Source organism: Cyprinus carpio, chromosome A15, assembly GCF_018340385.1.
Source record: "Cyprinus carpio isolate SPL01 chromosome A15, ASM1834038v1, whole genome shotgun sequence".
Lineage (NCBI taxonomy): Eukaryota > Metazoa > Chordata > Actinopteri > Cypriniformes > Cyprinidae > Cyprinus > Cyprinus carpio.
The window spans coordinates 19,633,807-19,648,885 of NC_056586.1; the positions used below are offsets into that span (position 1 = coordinate 19,633,807).

At 35.6% G+C, this 15,079-nt stretch overlaps 1 pseudogene; it reads right to left on the reverse strand.

Moving 5' to 3' along the window:
- Window positions 1-634: 634 nt before the first annotated feature.
- Window positions 635-15,079, reverse strand: part of LOC109104379 — a 248,414-nt pseudogene continuing 233,969 nt past the window's right edge.

Consider the following 15,079-nt stretch of genomic DNA (forward strand, 5'->3'; position numbering starts at 1 on the left):
GGTGACATTATGAAGGGGTGAAAAGCACAAAGGCTAAAAGAGTAGTTCTTTAAAGTATGAGCATGTATTTGCTTTTTAATTAAAAATGTATCTGCTGTGTTTGCTCGTCAAAATTAGACTAGATTCCAATCCATGATCAACCTATTTTTCAATAGGATGTAGATCAATTCATTATAATATAGGACATATTCTAGCTCATATGCAAAATTCAGTGCACAAGCATTGATTACATATTGTATATTTGTATAGATGTATATCCATTGCTTGTCTATTGTCTTTCCCATCAAATGTCATTTAGGCTTGACTTTCTTACTGGTGGAAGAGTCTTTGCTTCCAAGTAGCATTGAACAGTGATGCATTCAGCAACAAGCCAAACCTGTGAATAAATGATTCCTCAAGCAGAAACATGTGCTTGTATTTTTTAAGGTCTGTTTCAATTTACTGAGAATATTTAGTATAGGAGATTTTCATTGTTATGCATGTTTCCCTGTTTATGTCATCATTTAATATTTTCCCGTCAAATGCTGAAACGACAAGGTGCAGTGTTTCCGTGACAGGCCAAAGTATTGGTGTTCTTAAATGCACATGTAGTGTGTTTGTATGCACTGATGCAAGGGAACAGTACTCAATGCAGTACATTTGATATTTTTTTATTATAAATAAAAAGTAGGCAAATACATTTCTCTCATCACAATGATTCACTAGGACATACTGAACAGTTTTAACTAAAACGTAACCAACTTTAGCATATCTGCTGAATTAGCAGGCACCTTCACTTGCAATGTTAATGTTCCGGATGGAAACTATTCTCATCAAATAAATCATTTGAAATCTGAGGCATTTTAACATATGACATTAAGGTAAACTCATTTTTAAGGTTTTACAAATAACCTAGGCTCAGTATATCAAATCTAAATCTATTCTTGTAAATAAAGTGTTAAGTATGGCACCATATTTATTGTGTGGATTGGCAAAAAAAAAAGTTTTGCTTATTACAGCAGAATATTTCACATATTTGCACAAAAACAATTAAAAATAGTTTAGCTTTTTTGATTCATAAACTCTGAGTTATAGATTTGATTTACATTATGTAAGAGAATCAAAGATGCACATACATCATACATAATGTATTGCTTACAGCAGTGATTTTACAATGTTATTTTCTGTTTACAAGTGCAATTCTGAAAGGTGCCAGTAGACAATTTAAGACAGTAAAGGAATATAACAAATCATATTTATCGCCTTCATCCTAATATTTTGACCATGTGAAAACCAAAAATTGTTTCTGAGATGTAAAAGCTTGGTGTATGCAAATGTGAAAATATTGAAAATAAAAACCAGTTATAGGTGCAAATACCAGTCTAAAAAGCTCACCGTTGTCTTTTCACATGTGTAAAGCCACGTATGACTTTAAATGATAAAACTGCACAAGAAGTACAATATTTGCCCAGATGCAGCACCAGCGTCAACCCTCATTCAGTGCTTGACCAAAAGGATGTCTTTAATGGTGCATACATCAAGAAGAAATGAAATACATCAACAACAGATGAAGGAGGATGACTGGACAAACATTACTGGACGTCACATTAAACAAAAGAGCTTTTCTTCTTTTTTTCTCTCTCTCTTTGTAATCATATCAAAAAAGCATTTGATGTCATCAAATGCATAAACAAGACCAACAGAATTCAATTGCAGAATAGTTCAGAAAGCAGCCTCACAGACGAGTTTAAAAGAAATTTTAGAGCATTTACTGTACATACATGAGCTCAGCATCAGAGGGAGGACTTTTACTTATTTATTGTTCAGTTAGCATTTCTTTCCTAAGGGCCTGAAGAAAAAAAACTAGAGAAAGTGAAATATACTGCAAGCCAGTAGAAAATAAACCTCATAAAAATATTGTTATTGGTTCTCTATGCGAAGTGTCATGATTACAGTTAAAATGACGGGACTACGAGTAAAAAGGCTGTTTTTGACAAGACTATTGTGGCTCAGATGATTAGATCAAATCATTTGTGATGAAAAACTGGCCTCCATCTGTGCTCTCTCCATTCATTTTGAAATTGTCATCTGTCAACTGCTCCTGTGCATTTTTTGAGACACGTATAAGCAGCTCAAGCAGCTGGATCTCAGTGTAGGTTACCACACTTAAACTGCTGTGATTCCTCCAACTACTGTAGCATTGTCATTTCTTGATTCATATTCCATACGTTTAGTTGCTACATCACCTCTCGTAATGGCACACTTCTGTTCGAGGCTGCAGCTGGCTGTCATTGGCTGATCGCTCTCAGTACCTGTTCTGATGCTCAAAGTGCCAGCGATTAAAATCAATGTTGAAAGCCACGATGCTGCCAGATGCCATGCCTGTGATCAGAGTCCTGGAAACATTAAAAACAGAGTCAGGTGTAAACCAGTTTAGGATTTGTTTGCACAGTTTGTCTCTGTGTGGTCTAAGTATAAGGTTTATAAAATATAAAATTCGACCTCTGGTCATGTGACATGTCCATGGCTCGGATGCCAGCATCACAGCCAGGGTAGACATACAGCTGCTTGAAGTCACAGGCCTGCCAGACCTCCACCACCCCGTTATCTCCTCCAGTCACTAGATTTTGCCCATCACTGCTCAGGAGGATGGCCTGACAAAAGAGAAGGAAATACAGCTCAGGAAATTCACTGTTTTCTTAACTTTAGTAACTAGCAACCTACTGTACTCTACCATTCAAAAGTTTGGGGGCATAATGATTTGTTTTTTATTTACACACACACACACACGCACGCACGCACGCACGCACGCACGCACGCACGCACACACACACATATATATATATATATATATATATATATATTTTTTTTTTTAAGTAATGCTTTGTTTATGAAATATTACTATTGTTATTACTAATAAAAATTTAATTTTACATATACTACAAAATGTATTACAACATGTATATGTGCTTTCCCGACTATTTAAATACTATGCTATTATTATTATTACAAAATCATATATAAACACATAAATATAAATAATTTAATGTTAAAAACCATTAATAAAAAATTAAATAGAAGCATATTTATATAATAAATAATCATAATAATAATTACCTATATCAAACTACAAGACTACTCTTTTTTTTACCAATACATTATGCATTTAAATTAATATGTACAATTTTATAATGTTGAAAAGTGAAACATTTGCTAGAATTCACTTTAAGAATTCATCTTTTTACACAACTGTTTTGCAGTTGCAGCCATAGGGCATTATTAGAAAACTGAGGCATTGCTATAGAAATCTAATCTAACAGAGCAGTATGTGTGTGACCAAGCAAAGAGCTGAGAACATACACGCGTGGAGTCGTTGATGTCCATCTGGGCCAGCAGCTTGCCATTGATGCTGAAGTTGCAGAACTGACCCCTGTCATAGTAGATGATGCAGTGACCTTCGTTGGACACTGAGATCAGGCGGGGAAGCACACAACTGTCAGGGCCCTCCAGTGCCCTCAGAAGATCCCCAGTGATGGTGTGGACCAGACATGGCCCCTCTGACAAACAGATATGTGTGGAATTACACATTGCCTCTTCACTTCAAATCCCACAATGCCCCCTTTTACTTACCTTTTGCTCCACTGATTACAATTCCCAGCTCAGCACACACTGACACACACACCACCTCATAGTCATGACCGGTCAGAACCGCACGAGGAGCTGGGTAATCACCTGCAAATGAGCACAGGAAGCACAAACACACATATTACCCAGCAGGAAACAGAAATATCACAACATCAGCAAACTGTAGCATAACAGCACGACCTAAAATCACAGGATTTAAAAGTGAATTTAAAAGTATAAATAAACATAAAATTTCAGGATTTTGAAAGATATAATAAAAAAACAAACAAACAACAACAATTAAAATAATTTAAGTTAAACACACACACACACACACACACACACACACACATACAAACATAAATATAAATAGAAAAATACATGTATTCTCACTAGTGGTGTTTTAGGATTTTGACATTATTTTTAAAAATAAAATTACAATAATAATAAATTATAAATAATTAATAAAATAAACTTTAAAACTTTATAACTTTAAAACTTTAAAAAGATAAAAGCATTGACTTTTAGGATTTTTACTCTTAGGATCTTGAAATATATAACTACAGTTTTAATAATAATAATAATAATGACAAAAAAACAAATTATAAATATATTAACAGAAATAAAATAAACACAACAATAAAAAGAAAAATATATAGCATTTTAAATAAATACGTAGAAACAAATTAGAAGATTCTCATTAGAATTTTAGGATTATAAAATAATAATAATAATAATAATAATAAATTATAAATAATAAAAAAATATAAAAACTTTAAAAATATAAGTATTGACTTTTAGGATTTTTACTTTTTGGATTTTGAAATATATAACTAAAATTTTAATAATAATAATAATAATAAAATAAACCAAATTATAAATATATTAACAGAAATAAAATAAACACAAAAATAGAAAGAAAAATATATAGCATTATAAATAAATACACAGAAGCAAAACAGAAGATTTTCATTAGAATTTTAGGATTATAAAATAATAATAATAAATTATAAATACTTTCATAAAAATAGATTAATTAAGCATTCTCATTAGTGGTCCTAGACTTAGGATTTCAAAATACAAAATAATAACAATAACAACAACAATAATAAAACAATTACAAAAGTAAATGATACATTAACTGATAAAAAAAAAAAAAAAAAAAAGAATAATATAAATGGGAGAAATATAAACACTCTCATTAGTGGTCTTTGACTTTTGGATCCTGCTGTACATAAATACTCATTTATTAAACTGCTAGCCTATAAAAGCAGCTTGTTTTGTTTTAGCAGATTCTTGCACGACTAAAACCAATTAATCTGATTCTGCATGGAAGGTAATGCAGTAAGAATACTACGCAAACACAATATAACCGATGTGAGGAAACCACAATAAAGCAGGTCAGGAGAACAGCCCTCAAGAACATCTGCTTCAGGAGGCGTCCCCTCCAAATGATCACCGACAGCGGCCCAACAGCCTCTCAACCCCATACACTGTCACATGATGGATGAGAGGGAGGGAAGAGGTGATATGAGGTCATTAAAAGACACCTGTGGTACCTCAGCACCAGCTGGATGGATCGGTGAACTGCCATGAAAGGGCTCATTTTGGAAAAAGTAGAAAACTCATTTAAAATCTACTTCTTACAAACATAACAGCCAAGATGTGATTTGAACAGTGTGGAATACATCCCCATCCCTATCACGTCTACGTTTTGCTTATTATAAGTTCCACTGCTGCAATTTCCAAAGCAGTTCATTTGAGAAATAACAGGCAGAATCATTAAACTTGCTCAGCCTCCTGGGTCTCTGATTGAAGATACTTGTATATTTGTACACACTGCAGTAAGTTAGAGAAGCAATTCAAGCGTAAGGAAAACAAGGTTTGATTTGTGCAGTGAGGAAGCAAAGCAGTAATTATTAGCCGGGGGGATCAACATTATGTTTCCAGATGGATCAAACATTGCTTTTGGAGAAGGTGTGTGTGTGTTTCAATGGTTTAAAGGATTAGTTCTGTCATCATTTACTTGTGCTCATGTTCCAAACACATTTGACTTTCTTCTGTGGAACACAAAAGAAGGAATCTCACACTTCTCTATGCTGTTACAATGAACTGAACATAAGCAGTCAAGCCTCAAAAAGGATTCAAAAGTTCCATAAAAAGTAGTAATTCATACCATAAAGGTATCAAATAATATAAAAGTGGTCATCTCACATGTTAGACTGTAAGTATTCAATAGCAAATTTACAGTACCGTTCAAAAGTTTAGGGTTGGTTGGATTTTGTATTATTTTTTGAAAGAAGTCTCTTATGCTCACCAAGGCTGCATTTATTTGATCAAAAATACATCAAAAAATATTGAAATATTATTACAATTTAACTCTTTCCCCGCCAATGACGAGTTATCTTGTCATTTGGAAGACAACGCTTCCCGCCACTGATGAGTTTTTACGGCTTTTCATGTTTTCACTGTTATACACTCGGGGGCGCTATCTTCTGAACGAGTACAAAACCTCCCGAACAAAAACACACAGGACGGAAAAACTAGCGATCTCTTATGTAAACGGATGATACAGTATATGACATATGATACATAATGCGATCATCAGCAATAGACAGCATATAAATGAAAACTGCATAATGTTATGGAGTAAAATGATGATCCAGGAAGTGGTATATGGCTGTGCAAGCGATTTACTGGATTTATGCTTTGATAATTGTACTGAATATTATCCAGATGTAATTTTCGATAAAAATGTGATTTTCTCACCTTTTTGCTCAAAATGATATTTTTTTATAAAACCTAGCTACCTATATTCGTGTTGATAAAAAAGAATGCTTTAAGCTAGAATAAAAAAGATTTTTTTTAGAAAAAAGTAGAGGCTTTGATCTTTATTTTGGTGTATTGCATATTAAAATATTCATACAGGAAAATGTACTGTAGGCCACCATATTTTAGTGAAAATCATCAAAATCGCTGGTGGTGGCTGGCAACTTTTTTCAAAAATGCTGGTGAGGAAAGAGTTAAAATAAATATATTTTAAAATGTACAGTAATTTATTCCTGTGATGTCAAAGCTGAATTTTCAGCATCATTACTCCAGTCTTCAGTGTCACATGATCCAGCAAATATGCTGATTTACTGCTCAAGAAACATTTCTTTTTTGCAACAGTTGCTCTGGTTAATATTTTTGTGGAAACCATGATACTTTTTTTCCCATGATTCTCTGATGAATAGAAAAAGAAAAGCATTTATGTTAAATTTAAATATTCTGCAACATTATAAATGTCTTTACTGTCACTTTTGACCAATTTAATGCAACCTTGCTCAGTGAAAAAGAAAAAAACTAATTTCTTAAAAAAAATAAAAAAAATAAAAATTATTGCCCCTAAACGTTTGAACGTAGTGTAAGTCCAGTGATCTGTTAAATGTTGACATCAGGTCAGTGAGTTCAGGCTGATTCATGATCAAATCATTCAGGTTTAGTGAACAGTAGTTTGGTGAGCTGATGTCAAAATGTCAATATTTTCAGTGAATAAGGCTCAAATCTGTTCTGCACAAAAAGTCATCATATAACTTCAGATGATGTCTGGGCTACTTTTTCTGTGCTTTCATGTTCTTAATGAAGCCTGAAAGTCTTGATTCATTGCAACTGAATTTTAAAGAGAAACCAATATTGAAAGAAAATCCTACAGTTTTGGCACAACCTACTGTATATGACTTTAAAATACACTGAATCTCTGATCATTTCTTTAATAACTTAAATAAACCATTAAGTGTTCTCTGATGATAAATTCCTGACTTACAGTGGCCACACTGTATGTTTTAACCTGTACTGCATCAAACATAACGGGCTGTCCATGTACAGGCAGAGGGATTTATAAAACAAAGCTAATAATGTAGTAGAGGGAGTAGGTTCATTCTATTAATTGAGGTCTTTTCCATTTGTAACTTACAATAAGTTAATTAACATCCACATAATAAAGACACATGCCATTACTTTGCATGTAGAGCACTATTAAATGAAGCCAGGAATCAATAGAATGGCCACAACAAATCTAGATGTTTTTTTAAAGTTGGCGAGCAATCAAAGATTGCTCAGGCCTTTATCAATATGGGCCTGTATTCACTGAGTTCTCCACAGGGGCCCGTCTGACAGCGCTAAGCCCAGCTGTCAGTGATCAGGGTGGGGACATGTGTCAGCACTGGATCCCTCGGGAGATCCCAGATCACCTTCATCACAATAGATTTAATCAGTCTGTACCCGGCGCCTTCTAAATCCTCGCGCTAAACCCCAGCGGTACAGCGACACAATTAAGAGGTGTAAATTGAAGAACGGCTGCTGGGGTCGTGAAGCACCGGGGCCTTGATTGAGCCGAACGGGATTTTAATCATTGCACATTTAAGACACACTCCGGCTTTCTCGGGCAACTGTGAAATCAATTTCTACACCATGTCGGAGTGCCTCAGGGGCCGGTACTGGGATATCTGCTGAATATTCATAGATGTTCCTGTCCTGACACTCTCCATTGAGAGACAGATGAAAAAATGCATTGTGGGGAAGCTTGATGAAGCACAGCTGAACTTTCATTGACACAAAAACACACACTAATGAGGGTTTGTTTTTCTTTACTGCTACACTGATATCGTTTTAACAACCTCAAAGAATTTTGGGTATAAGTCTGGAATATATAATGAGGGAAAATAAAATACTTTTGCATTTAATGAGTGCATTCCCCTTTAGATCACATACTTACACCAGAATTAGGTTTATGGAGTGTGTACGTGCGTGAAACACTGAAAGTTTTGCCTCAGGTCAAAATATCTTTCCTGCAAAAACAGTTATATACTGCATGCTTATGAAAATGTAAGATCAAAATAAAGAAAAGAGAAAAAAAAAGACTTTACAATAATTTTCTATGTTGAAGTAAACATGAAATAAGACCAACCAGCATTTTAAAGATGATTTAAAACAGTACAAACTGTTAAAAATACAAAAAGAAATTGAGAAAATTAATATATATCAGTATTTAATTTATTCTCCAAGTTAGTTTTTTTTTGTAAATTTATTTTGAACATGTATCGAACCTTATCGTGCTCCCAAAATTAGTTCTGAAATACACCACTAGAGGGCACTGTTCATTTCTTAGAGGACAAGGCTCAACATTTTCATCTATTTGAATTTTGGACATGGAGAATTATTTTTTAAATTAAAAATCTCAAATTATTATTATTATTAAGCTGTTCCAATAAATAATTACATATAAATAGTGTTCATTAGTATTACTCAGAAATGACTGTAATTAAGTGCAGCTGAAATTATTACATCATTACATGGCATGACATAATGACACCAGATTGGTTCTAGATTGGTGTATCATGAGCTTGATAAAGTTAACAATGTTAGGTATATTACTGGTTATATATAAATAGTTCTTTGTTCATAATTCCCTCCAGTTTCTAGCATACAGACCATTAGTCTCCTTTGTGAGGGCACAGTAAGCAGTTGTGTGTGAATATCATGGGAGTTTGGTTTCCTGTGCTTTGAAAACAGGAGCGGGGCTTCACCTCGCTAATTGGAGGCAGTCGAGCTGAAATCCTTAATTAACTGTCTGAGCATCATCGAAGTTAATTAGAGAACACGCTCACCTATACCACAGCTCATGACATACTGAAACAAGGACAATACATCTAATACACATCAACAGTGCAAATGCAATATCTTTGCAAAATGCACACAAGAGCAAGCTCAGACGTGCAGACTTGTTTTCTTATTAACATGTTTGCAGCTCATGTTACTGGTTTCTGTAGCAAGAGATCCTGGAACAATTAGGAGCTGTAATGCATTCATTTGTTATGCAATAATAGCTTTTGCTAGTACAGAAGCTAATATAAAAAGGAAAAAATAATATTATGTTGCCTAGTGTGCTTCTTTAATCTCCTCCATTATTAATGTAACATCTAATATTAGTGTCTATTCTTGCACGATTGTAAATGCAGTATTGAGGTAATTGTGCTTAAAGGAATAGTTCACCCAATAATAAAATGACTCATATTTTAGCCAGAAGCAACGATTTGAAGTTAAATACATCCTAATGATGGATTTGTTTATTACAAACAAGCAGCTTTTTGCATCACGAGATCTTATTGCTGGATTGAAGTCATGTTGTGTATTATTGTGATGTTTTAATATCTGTTTGGACTCTAATTCTGACGGCACCCATTCACTGCAGAGGATCCATTGGTGAACAATTGATGCAATGTTACATTTCTCCTAATCTGTTCCGATGAAGAAACAAATTCATATACGTCTTGGATGGAGTCAATTTTCAGAAATTTTCATTTTTAGGTGAACTACAGTGTTCACAGTTTAGTTTCTACTCACTGTTGTTAGGGTTGTCTCCTATGATATGGTGTCGCCCACTCCAGTACCAGAGCAAAAGAGTGGCATCTCTGGATCCCGACACAATGTAGCAGTCACCACCGATGTATGACTCTGAGCGTGCCAGACATGTGACCACGTCCCAGTGACCGAACACTATCTGAGAGAGCTTGCCTGCAAACAAACATATGTTCCTTTTGACCCTCACACTTTAAAGTACAAATATATTTGTCAGACCAATAAACATTAATATCTTGGTCACTCATTTAAAAAAAAAAGTATCAAACTACAAGAGTCTTCTGAAGCCAAATGATGTTTCTAGAGAGTTCTAGAGAGAAATGGATTTGTGAGAAAATTATTTTGTGTTCACATTAATGAATCAGTTGACTCAGTTCAAATAACCAGTCTAATTGATTCATTCACAATTCAGAGTTCAGCTCGCTGACTCTAACCTGGGTGTTGTACAGCTTCAGAAGTACAACATACAAGTCATATGGACTACCTTCAAGATACTTTGATTCAAGGTGAGTAAATAATGACAAAATGTAACATTTTGGGTGAGTAATTTCCTTAATGTTCAATGAGTGTCTCTTACCCGTATCTGAAGAGTAAACACGGAAACTCCTGTCCCAGAAACCACACACCAGGATGTAGCGGTTATCAGCCGTCACCACAAAACACTGAGTGTTGATCTGAATGCTCTGGTCAACCAGGTCAGTGATCTGTCGTTTGTTTGTGCCAGAGTTGTTAGCTGGAAGAGACATGTTTAGAGAGTTTTGAAATCATTTGACTTACAAAAAAATAAAAGTCTAATTTATTACAATATTCAAACTACAGTTCCAAAGTCTTGGAGATGATAAAGAGTTTTTTTTTTTTTCCTAATATATATGCAAGTTCAGTGATTACCTTCTTTACTAAAGCTAAAGCATATAACTTTGACAAATATTGTATATATGATGACACTCTCCACATGAATGGATAAATGAATAATCCCACCACAAACTCATGCTATCAGTTGAAACAATGTTGTTGCGTCAGTTAAGTTGGGATATAAAAAAGAGCAATATTTTCTAGCACCACAGTGTTACACTTTTCAGGGAAATCTGCTGTGCAAACAGATTACTTAAATTAGTTATGAATGGAATAGAAGAAAGTATTTTAACAACAAAGAACCTCAAACCCACCAATAAGTGAGTCCATCTCAATGGGGAGGTGATGGGCCTGCTCTAGTGAATATCCTGGAGCTCCTCGAAGACCTAAAAAAAAAAATAAAATAAAACAAAAAAAAAACACAAAGTACATTACCAAAAACAAAAACACACACTGTATAAAAAAAAAAGCATTATTTTTGTCTTCTAGTAAAAACATCTAAACATACAATAACTTGAGAAGCAAAATTACTAATGATATTAAGTCTTGTTTTCTCAAAAAAAAAAAAAAAAAAAAAAAAAAAAAAACATTTAGTGACTTATGCTTAAAAAACAGAAAAAAATATCTGCCAATGGGGTAAGAAAAATTTATAAGGAAAAATGATTTCTCTTACTCTATTGGCAGACTTTTTTCACCCTTGTTTTAAGCATAAAGCTGCTTAATTTTGATACATTTTGGAGGAAACAAGACTTGAGTCATTTTGCTTCTCAAGGAAATGCATGTTGATAAGATATCTGTACTGGAAAACAAGACAAAAAATACTGAGAAATCAAATTCTTATACTTAGAAATAAAAGTCTTCCTATAGACACCTGCCCTGCCGCCACAGTCAAGTCCACTTACTGACCCCGTCCCATATGACATGGGGTCTTTATGGAGACCCACCAGTCAGATCTCCATGGTGCTTATTGAGTTCTCTCTCTCTCCTGTGTCAGGCAGGCCAGAGCTATAGCACCCCTGAGGCAGGCCTACAGAGCAAAGACTCATTATTTTGTGGGACCGACACACACACATATGGCCTGAGAGGGCTGGTCCTGCAGCTGCAGCCATTAGTAGTGTGAGAGAGTGAAGTTGCCACGTTTGGTCCTGACATCACTATGTGTTGCCGTGACAGCTGGGGAGGTGTGAGGCGAAAGGAAAGGCAGTGATAGGCTAATTTAGCTTAGGCCACTGAGCCCGACCTCTGAACCGCAGGTGAGGGGGGTTCTGGGGAAAGGATAGTTGGGTAATGTTGTTCACACATGGCCAAGTGGTAACATGTGGAGTGTAGCTGGTTTTTGTTGGAGTGTGCATGTTTGTGTTTGCAGGTGAAATCAAGCTATTAGCTGGTTAAATAGTATGTAGTATACACAGAGATTCCCACTCACCCACAGTGTTATGCCAGCGGTTGACAGCGAAGAGCCGGCTGCAGGTGATGGTGACGACGGCGGGGAGGGTCAGGTGCGGCAGCGTGTTGGCGGCCACATGAGTGACGGGAGAGTTGGAGGGAAACTTCAGCACCATGATGACATCCTGCTGCATCTGATCCTTAAACATGAGCGGACTCTGCGGAAGGAAACACTGTTGAACAGAGAAAGCAATGGAAGAGAAAGATGAAAAAGAGGGAGGGAAGGGAGAGATAGACGAGGAGAGGTTGTTAGCAAAGAGAAAAGTGGTAAAAAAAAGAATTGGAAAACAGAGGACAGACTGTGTGTGGTACTTCAAGAGGAGAGTCAGGGAGAAGATTGAGGCCTTTAATGGAAAAGTTGTGTAAAAAAAATATTTTTGTCAAGTATATCTATCTATCTATCTATCTATCTATCTATCTATACATACATGCACACGCACACACTACAGTTCAAAAGTATGTAAAATGTTTATGCTTGTTTTTTAAAAACTCTATTAGGCTTACCAAGGCTGCATTTATTTGATGACAGAAGCGGTCAAAAAAGTACTATTGTGAAATATTATTTTAAATATTGAAATATTTAAATTTACTTTTCTATTTGAATATTATATTTTTATATTATATTTATTATATTATATTAATTATATATATTATATTATATTATATTAATATTATATTATATTATAGTTAATTTCATATATATATATAAACCTAATATCAAAGTGTCACAAGTGATTGCACATCTGTGATTATTTCAAAAACCTGTGTTTTACTCTGATTTGAGGAACATGATAGTCAAAGCATTTCATTATGGAAATCTTTGGCAACTACAAACTCAATTGACAGAGAAACCTATAGCAGTAGGCTGCACACAATTACTTAGAAATATAAGCAAGCACTAATTATAAAACTTGCATTGACAGCATTACAACATTCTCTTTGTAAACTCCATTGTGATTGTTATGACAGATGCTTGATTGAGATGGGAGTGATTAGTTTTGAGGTGTGAGGACTTATATGGCCAGTAGAGAGCACTGTTCTCCCGACATAACTATCTGACAGAGAGTATTCTTCCTGATGGAGTTGTGAGCTCCTGTAAGTATGGCAGGTCTGTGTGTCATGTATTTGTGTTAGGGCATGTGTGTGGCACTGTCAAGGTTGTTGTACACAGAACCAGTGACTACCTGGAAGTACCAGAGCTTGACTTTTCAGCATGTGGGTTCAAGTAAGGAGCAAACTACAAATTGGATAAAGCCCACAGTACAGTTACAAAAAGAAAATCAATGGAAATGTATATACACACACGGACCTCTCCATAGGCATAATGGTTTTTATACTGTACAAACCGTATTTTCTATCGCCCTACACCTAAACCCATCACAGAAAATGACATTATCATCATCATCATTATTATCATCATTATTGACAACTGTGTTCTCATAAACCACCCAAACCAATGCACACACACACACACACACACACACACACACACACACACACAGCATTGCTCGGGCTAAGTAGATTTTTTATGGGAAAAAAAATTCTTTATGATGAATAAATGCATTTAAATTAATCGATTTGAAATGTAGTTACATTAAAAGTATTACTATTTTAAACCTTATCACATTGCAGATTGAGCTAAACTACAACATGGCTGCTGCAAAAGTTTTGCACATATGGACATGTGACTGTTGTACTGGGTTTTGGGGAACGGTCCGAAGGTCAGGCGTCACTGCCCTTGTTCAAAATAATAACTTCCCTACTGCCAGGCAGAAAAAAAAAACACAACAAATACACACAGTGATTTCATTACACACTCACACACGCTGTTCTCACCAGGTGCATGGCGGAGCTACGGGGAGGATGTGGCTCGATAAGCAACTGAGATGGCGTCTGTCCAACACTTTGGATCTGAGCCTCAGTGGCCTGCAGCAAAAGAGAGAGAAAGATACAGAGGAAAGAGAGGAAAAGATAGACAGAGGGAGGGAGGAGAGAGAGAGAGGGCTGTCAGTATCGATATGCATCAAAGTGATGGGTCAATGCGTCACTTGACAATGCAAGCAAATGCCCCTCCAGCCCAGGCGCGCTGTGGAGGGGTGGTTGTTGGGGGGTAGGTTAGTGACTATGAGTGGGTGAGTGAGTTCCAAAACCCACCCCAAACTAGCCCCACCCTGCCCCCTTCAAAGCCTGCAGAGTCATCCAAGTGTTAGTATGGAAGAGACAAGCCTTTCCTTATTAACATGCTTCAGTTAACTGTTCCCATTTCCAGGAGCAGGGCCCACATACACCACACCCCCCCTCCGGCTAGCAGACGTTAACCTGGACTGACGCACAACCAGGACTGCGGCAGAAACCTCCCTCAGATGTTATTGTGCCAGAGACAAAGGGCAGAAAGAGCGCGCACACACACACACACACACACACACACACCAACTCAATTCACAATAGGAATAGGACTGTTAATAATAGTAGTAATACTAATGTTACATTAAAGATCACAAACACATCACAAGAAAGATCACACCGTAATGGGAAAAATTACATCCTTTTTTGAGTCTAAAGCACACATATAAATCATAATGTAATTCATATTTAGGCATTTAGCAGATGCTTTATCCAAGGCAACTTACAAATGAAGAACATCAGAAGAAACTTAGAAGAAGCAAAAATCTCATAGTGCCGCAAGTTTCAAGAGCAAACTAAAGCTGTACAGAAGCTAGAGTAGAAGTTCTATAAAATAAATATAAAATATATTTAAAAAATCATATACTATATAACA